The sequence below is a fragment of the Crinia signifera genome, chromosome 1, assembly GCF_055691185.1.
Source record: "Crinia signifera chromosome 1, ASM5569118v1, whole genome shotgun sequence".
NCBI classification, from domain to species: Eukaryota; Metazoa; Chordata; class Amphibia; order Anura; family Myobatrachidae; genus Crinia; species Crinia signifera.
In genome coordinates this window covers 83,128,057-83,136,281 of record NC_139217.1, presented here as the reverse complement: position 1 = coordinate 83,136,281, position 8,225 = coordinate 83,128,057, and the positions used below count along the sequence as shown (strand labels likewise).

Sequence of the window (8,225 nt, the reverse complement as noted above, 5' to 3'; positions counted from 1 at the left end):
CCTAGCAATTAACATGTAGGTAAGCAGCATTAATGTGGCATAATATGTAAAAGCCATTATAGTATGTGGTATAATATTTAATGGACATTACAGTGAGTAGAATTATGTGTAATGGTCACTGTGGTATGTGGCATAATGGGCATCATGATGTGTGGCATAATGTGTAATGGGCATTACGATGTCTGGCAAAATGTGTAAGTGACATTATGGTGTGCAAAATCAAGAATAGAATTTTAGCAAAGCTTAGAAATAACCATGATAAGGTGGGTCAATGAGCGGGGCTGGGGGCAGATCAATGGGTGGGCTGTGAGTGGGTCAAGGAGTGGGTCACTCTCTGGAAATCACAAAGGTGGTAAGAATAATTTTATTATGGCGGTAACGTATACATTGCTGGTGCAGGTGAATGGATTTCTCCCTTTGTGCAGAGCTGCAAATAAAATCATGCACATGGATGGGATTTCTCCGGGCGAATAAATGCAGCCCAGCAATCAGTTCTGAATCAGTCCCAAGGAACGCAATCAGTTCTGAATCAGTCCCAAGGAACAGAAATGCACTGAATTAAATGGCCCCTGCTCCCGCCCTTGGAATTCAAACCCAGTCCATTATGTAAATAGCCTTTTATAATGTTTTTCGCCTCCTGAAAATCTGTTGCTCTTTGGGAAAATAGCTTGGTGTGTCTGCACTTTTTTGGTAAAATAGATATCTATCAGAGATTTTTGCAAAGTCGTTTGAAATCAAAATCTCCTAGTGTGTATGGGCCTTTAGCGCACCCAAGACATAATCAGTGGATTGTGCAATGAGCTGGAGAGATGTAGGATGATCAGGGGAAATGTCCTGTTTTTTAAACTGATATAAAGTACAATTTTCTTAATATATGCGGCAGTACTAGGAGTGGTACAGTATTTCCCAGCAAAGAAAGCTATACAGACGTGCGGTGTGTCCCCAAATTGTACTACGTTTTACAGTGGGGTCTGTCTCCTTCTTTTAGTCCATCGTAAAACAATGATGGCCTGATTCTGAATATGCTTGTTGGGCTCCTACACTTACCAAACCCCATGTCCAATAATGAAAAATGACAATTTATCAGACAACAATCCATAACTACTGTATGCCATCCATATACAGTATATCAGAGGTTTATCAGAGTCGCTTTTTACTAGATAGGGTGAAAAAAAGAAAAGAATCAGCAGTGAGTCTCAGGGGCAAACGCAGGATTTTCAGAAGGGGGTTTCCAGAGGGGCGGAGCAAAGCACGGAGATGGACACTTAGGTGACCCAGTATATGCTTTGATGTCCTGCGGGTGGTAGGGGGTATTATATCAACCGCTCAGCATGTAGGGCCTGGATCAGTAATTTCCACTAATTACCCCTTTACTGCACAGATGGTGGGAGATGAGGTGGGAGAAGGGGGCATTGGGCTGAATGAAGGGGCCCTGATACATAACTTCCTGGGTGGTAGAGGATCTTTAATACGCAGAGGAGGGGTGTATAGTGAAGTGGGCTTATTATTCATAATTTTCTGGTGGGAGGACAACTTGCTTGACTGCAGATATCTCCAGTTTCCGGAAATAGATTTCTTAGATTTTAATGGAATTAAAAACTAGATAATCCCACCTACCAAATGGTATTGGGGAGTAGGGGATCGGAGTTCAGAAGGCAGAGCAATCTGCCAACGAGAATATAAAACTACATACCAGGTGTGTGGAGCTGGAGCAGTAACCAGCTGCTGGAAGGCTGATATCTCTGGTTCTGGGAATAGTAGAGACAAGCATCTAGTATCCTTTAAAGGGGGAGAGTCCCAGCTTTTGGAATATAACCTCAGAAAAACTCTATGTCAGAAAGAACCTGCAATATCTGACTGGGAAGAGCAATTAACAGGCTTGGATGGGGTCCACTGCTTTGAAGTCAGATATCTCCGGTTCCCAAGGTCCGATTTTAAAAATTCTTGTACTCATGGAAAGAGGGGACCCTCAGCTTTCAGGCCCTTAGACTCCTGGGGGGGGGGGGTTCTGGGTACTCAGAAACCCCCCCTGCGTGCGCTACTGAGTCTTAATATTATGCAGGGAAATGTAACAGAGTCCGGGTTCGTGGAGGTCCAGGATTTCGGCTGAGATTGCCTGGATTTTGAAAGCGGCAATTATTTACAAAGTCAAACCAGGTTGGTATGGACGTTGGTATGGAAGTAGCAATCCAGTCGGTGTAGAATAATAAAAAAGTTTGGGTAACATTAAACTAAGATGGGGTATGTCAGATATCCTTTGTAAAAACATGTGACTTCTTCCCCAGTGCCTCACCCTAAAGCTGGGTACACATATGTACAATCGTCGGGCCGTTCTTCCGATCTGCGGACGAACGGCCGTTCGATTGTATATATGTGTACGCTGTCCCGATCCCTTCGTTGCGATCGATAAACGGCCAAAAACGCTCTTGGCCGTCCACGGTCGGTCGGTCGCAGGTTCTTTGCTGCTTAATATTCTTCCGACAGGACTATAGGCAGCACCAGTGGAGGGTTTACAACATTTTGCATGGAGGCAGGTACCACTAATGTGCATGTTCCTTCTTAGGGTCTTTTCTTTTCCAGGCATTTTGGACATCTAAAAACTGAACCAGGAAAATGATCAAATATAGACTTTTTAATCAAATTAATCTCTACATTTACAGCGCATTGTGTTGACTTAATCTCAATAAATTTTATTCCATCAAAGGTAATATGTTGAGGCTTAAGATGCTAGATATAATTTTGGCCCATATTTTGGTTCAATCGCAGAGGCAAATTCCTTCTCAATGGACAAAACCATGTGCACTGCAGGTGGGGCAGATGTAACATGTGCAGAGAGAGATTTGCGTGAGGTTTTACTTCAAAGTGAAATATATTGCAGTGTAAAAATAAAGCATCAATATTCTCCCTGCACAGAAACAAAATAACTCACCCAACTGTAACTCTCTCTGCACATGTTACATCTGCCCCACCTGCAGTGCACATGGTTTTGTCCATTTCAGAAGGAATTTGCCTCTGCGAGTGAACCAACATAAGGGCTTTATTTTGGTGCCCTAACTCCACAAATGCTGCCTCCTCACTTTATAAACCTCGTAGTTGCTTAAATATATTTTCCCCATAGGCCAGTAGTTTCCAGACTTTTTTGACTGATGGTGTGACAGGCTGACTGACACGGTGTGGTGTTGTACCTGGTTTCCAGATGATGGGTGGGTTCAGCACTCAGTAACTTCTTCTTCCTTAGCAGGAGCCTGTGGCAGAAGGATGAACACCCCAAGCAATACACACAATAACTAACATACACAAAGGCGGTGACAATAATATTTATTAACTAGGGAACTGGTCGCCGCTGCAAGTCAATTTAGGTTAAAAGTTAGGTAAATGCAACAAGCATCATGTTACAAGATATACAATTAAAGGCAATGCAATTAATAAGGCTTTGGTGGTAAATATGATAACAATTAATTATTCAGGCAAACAGTCACTATACTACTATGCTATCTATACCACTAAAGTTATTCAGAGCATGAACTGTCCTGCTCTTAAATGTCCTCCAAGGATAATAAATGTCTCCAAGGATAATAAAGAGTTTAATTGGAACTGTGCACGATTGTTTGTAATCCACAAATAGGGGGCGCTGTAGATCATGCATGTCATATCAGAGTCACCAATAGAGGGCGCATTGGATGTAGGCAATGACAGTTCCTACCAATTGAGGGCGCTTTGCAATAACAGCTCTCACCAATGTGTGTAGAAAGTGGCTGAAGAAATATATATATATATGCATCCAAAGTTTAAGGTCACGTGTAGAAATAAACAATGTCATTTAGAATCTTGGTCAATGCAATTAGGGACTCACCGAGTGGGAAGGCCTCTGGCCTAGATGGGATCCCGATCGAAATATATAAGAAATATATTAACTCCCTTGCACCCTTACTTTTAGAAACATTTAACAATTGTTTTGTGGAGGGTACCGTCCCGGCATCATTCTCCGAGGCCAAAATTGTTGTGATCTTAAAGACTGGTAAACCAGCCTCCGATCCCGATTCATATAGGCCAATATCTTTGATCTCCGTGGAGGCCAAGATATTGGCAAAAATATTAGCGTATAGACTAAATCAACATATTCATACGTTAATCCATCAAAACCAATCGGGATTCATGCCGGGTAAGGATACCTCCGCAAACATCCGCCATCTCTATACACATCTGCAGACCACTGGCAGGGAGTGCGGCAGCTCAATCGTTGTTTCACTCGATGCCATAAAGGCATTTGACGCGGTTGAGTGGCCATACCTTTGGGTGGTGCTCCGAGCGTTCGGGCTGGGTCCTAATTTTATTAAATGGGTACAGCTCTTGTATACCAGCCCGAGGGCTCGGGTCTCCGTGAATGGATGGACCTCACCGGCTTTTGCTCTTGCCCGGGGGACGAGACAGGGGTGCCCGCTCTCCCCTGTCTTGTTCGCCCTGGCAATAGAACCACTGGCCTGTTTGCTAAGGCAACATCCGGCAATCGTGGGCCTTCCGCTAGGCGGCAGTAACGATGTCGTCTCTCTTTATGCTGACGATCTTCTAATTTATCTATTGGACTACAGTAAGTCCCTCTCGGTGGTCCTGGGATTGATTGACAGCTTCGGTGATTTTTCTTGATTCAGAATAAACAAGACAAAATCTATCATTTTCCCAGTTAATCCATCTCTAAAACCGCCCCCAATATCCACCCAGCCGTTGAAATGGGTTACAAATTTTCAGTATCTTGGCATAAATATATCCTCGGACCCTGGAGACTATGTTCAATTCAATATTCAACCTTTATTGGTATGGTTGAGGGTTAAAATCAAGGTCTGGACCAAACTCCCTTTGATAGTTACAGGGAGAATAAATCTTGTAAAAATGGTGGTACTCCCCAAATTTCTATACGCATTTACTCATGCACCTGTATACCTCCCGAAACCCCTATTTCGTAAAATTAATAGCATGATAGCTGCATTCATTTGGAATGGAGCCCGTCATAAAATAAGCTTAAAAAATCTGATGAGGGATAACGGTGAAGGGGGACTGAGTTTGCCTGATATGAGGCGATATTATCTGGCTGCTCAGTTGGCACAGTTAAGATCGTGGATACTGCAGGGGGAGTACGGCTGGGAATATGCTAACAAATTAATCTCTTCATCTATAGCTAGTGTCAACCCATTACAAAAAATCTTACAGGGGAAACTCACCAGTGCAGACCCGCCACTAGTAATACAGGCCATAAAAATATGGCGTGAGGTTGACCAAATACTGGGAGTAGATTTTATGGATACAGATCATCGAATTGTAGATCAACTCACTGACCAGGAAGCGTCCAATTTACAGATTATAGAAGCCTGGCACCCCTATGAAGTGACCAAACTCCAACAGATCTTTACGGCATCTGGCCTAAAATCATTCACTCAATTAAAAACAGAATTTAATCTGCCTCAAACGCACTTCTATCGCTATTTGCAGTTGAGAAGTGTTATACAGTCATATTTTGCCAATGACCCCCCGATATTTGGGGAATCACTCACAAAAACAATATTAAAATCTAGTAATAAAAAAAAAATAGTCTCCAGGGAATATAAAATCTTGGGGAAAGAAGCGTCTAAAGACGGATTGAAATATCTTCGGGTGAAATGGGCACAAGATATAGGTGAACTGAGTGATGAGGAATGGTTATCAGCAATGAAATCTACAAACAAGGCCACTAGTTTGCTCCGGGTTCAGTTAACGCAATTATATATATTTCATAGATCGTACCTCTCAGTTAAAACATTAAGTAAATTCCCAGGCAGAACCGCCATAGTATGCCCCAGGTGTGGCGACACCTCGGGCACCTTCCTGCACTTGTTGTGGGAGTGCCAGGGGGTCGCCAAATTCTGGGAAGAAGTTAAAAAGGTAATAGTAGATACCGGGTTAAATAGTCAGATATTAACCATTAAGTGTTGCCTATTAGGTATTATGGACGACAATGTGAGCGGTATCGAGAAAATCTATATTAATAACTTAGTTTCGCTGGCGAAAGTCGTAGTTGGGAGAAACTGGATGGCGAAAGCACCACCCGAGCTGAACAACTGGGTAGTATTAGTAAACTACATCATCAGACAGGAACAATCCGTATACACAAACCGTAATTCACTGGTAAAATTTAAATTAATATGGCACAAGTGGACCAACTCCACATATTATCAAATGTAATTTATATAGTTAAGTCACAACGATCGATATAAATGATAGTAATGGGGGAGGGGGAGGGGGGACGGGATGGGAAGGAAATATTCACGATAAGTACTATATAGTAGATATCATTAATGGCACCACGAGGTAATAATTAAAAGATATTGCACACGGTTGAACCTTGTTTGTTCATCGTATTGAAAGCACATAATGGGAAGTATAGAGGGTATCACCATACGCAAGGGAAACTGTAGAGGCGACCTATCATAAACTATTCTCTTTTACACTTTCTTTTGCCTCCCTTCTCTCACTAGTAAACCATATAATTCTATTCTATACACACGCACTTATCCCCACTAAATCGTAGAAATTTCGGGTTGGTAAGGTAACACTATCCCGTCTGAACTAATACACCACTATTAAGTAAATTCAGATTATACATCCAGTGGTCACTACTTTGACCTTATCTTGGGGACAATACCAATCTTTGAATAGATTTAGTAACAACTAGCAATATTGGTGGGTCCCCACGACATCTAGCCCGCAACTGGTCAACTCCTAAAACAACTACCCTGGTGGCAATAAACATAAGAATCTGTCCCAAAGTTCCCATGAAGGGACCAGGGTAGTATAAAGGTCAATGAGTATACTCGAGGGAGGAAATACCCGATATCGTTTGCCATACAGGGCAAACTGCTTTTTTATTTTTTTCTCTTTTTTTTTTTAACATGAGCCAGGGTAGCAGGAAAACGGCGTAATGACTTAAAAATGTATTTCAGTTTGTCTATGTAACAAAGATGCAATGAATTGTAACTATACGTACTAGTTTGTATATTGTAAGTCCTTTTCTATTTGTTTTTATATGTATAAAAGAAATAAAGATTTGAAGTAAAAAAAAGAATCTTGGGCAATAGTCACACACTTTTCTCTCTGAATGGCAATCTCCCCTCCACAAACTTGTGCAAGTGTTCCTTTAGTTTGAGATAGGTTGGTATCTGGCCCAAACAATCCCTTTAAATGGCTTGATCAGGGATCACAGACATCTATTGATAGTACTCACTCAGTCTCCCACACAACACTGTGTCCGGCTGCAGGATTTCTCTCTGTGAACAGGACTTCCCACTCTGCACTGGCTGTTAGATACATGCCGTGACAGGGGTTTCTCCCGAATTGCTTTCCATGCTTCTTTAGGGCTGTAAGCAGATGGCTGCAGTGACACTGCTATCAGCACTCTGTCTGGGGATGTCTCAACACTCACCCCACATGCATCACCAGTCCTGGCTTCTGTGATCCTTCCAGTATCTCACATGGGCTCTCTGTCACACCATGCTGCTGCTGCTTCTCTCTCTCTCTCTCTCTCTCTCTCTCTCTCTCTCTCTCCTACACGTGCTGCCTGCCTGGCTGACCTCTCACCTCTCCTTCCTGCATCCCAGCAGGCTTCTCTCTGCAGTACATGATCAGAGCAGCCAGCAGGGTCCTAGTGCTGGCCAGGTTAGTTTTAGTCGCTTCTCGGCCTTTTGGCTAAGATCAAGTGTAGTATCTGATCTTATCAGTTGGGTCTGGAACGCCCCCTGGCAGAGAATAGAGAAAAGCTGTACCGTAGTATCCTGCTACTGAGCATGAGGTGATTAATCCACCTCATGTTCTGGGTAAGGGCTAGGGAAAGCTGAGTATCGATGCCCTGCTAGGGAGGGAATACCATTCTTTACCTGGTAGGGAGGGGAGAAGCATCTGGCTTTGAGATGGGGCTCTTGTTCAGGGGTCTTTGCCTCTGTGGGAGAGTCACTCGAAAAGCCCGGTCTAGTATCCACTCCCAGGAAGAAGGGAAAAGCTGGGACCGAGTAGATTGCTCTCTGGTCCGGGGGTAACATGTCGCCCCCGGCCAGGGAGACAGCGAAAAGCCCAGCCCAGTACTCAATCCCTGGGAGAGGTGAAACGTCGGGACTGAGTAGGTGGTTTCTTCTTCCTCAGGTGGTCCATTTGGACCTCTGCGGGGGAGACTCACCGAAAAAGCCCGGTGGAGTATCCATTCC

General features: G+C 43.3%; 1 pseudogene; it reads left to right on the top strand.

Moving 5' to 3' along the window:
• The first annotated feature begins 7,693 nt into the window (after window positions 1–7,693).
• LOC146045368 (U2 spliceosomal RNA) lies at window positions 7,694–7,834 on the top strand (annotated as a pseudogene).
• Window positions 7,835–8,225: the final 391 nt, after the last annotated feature.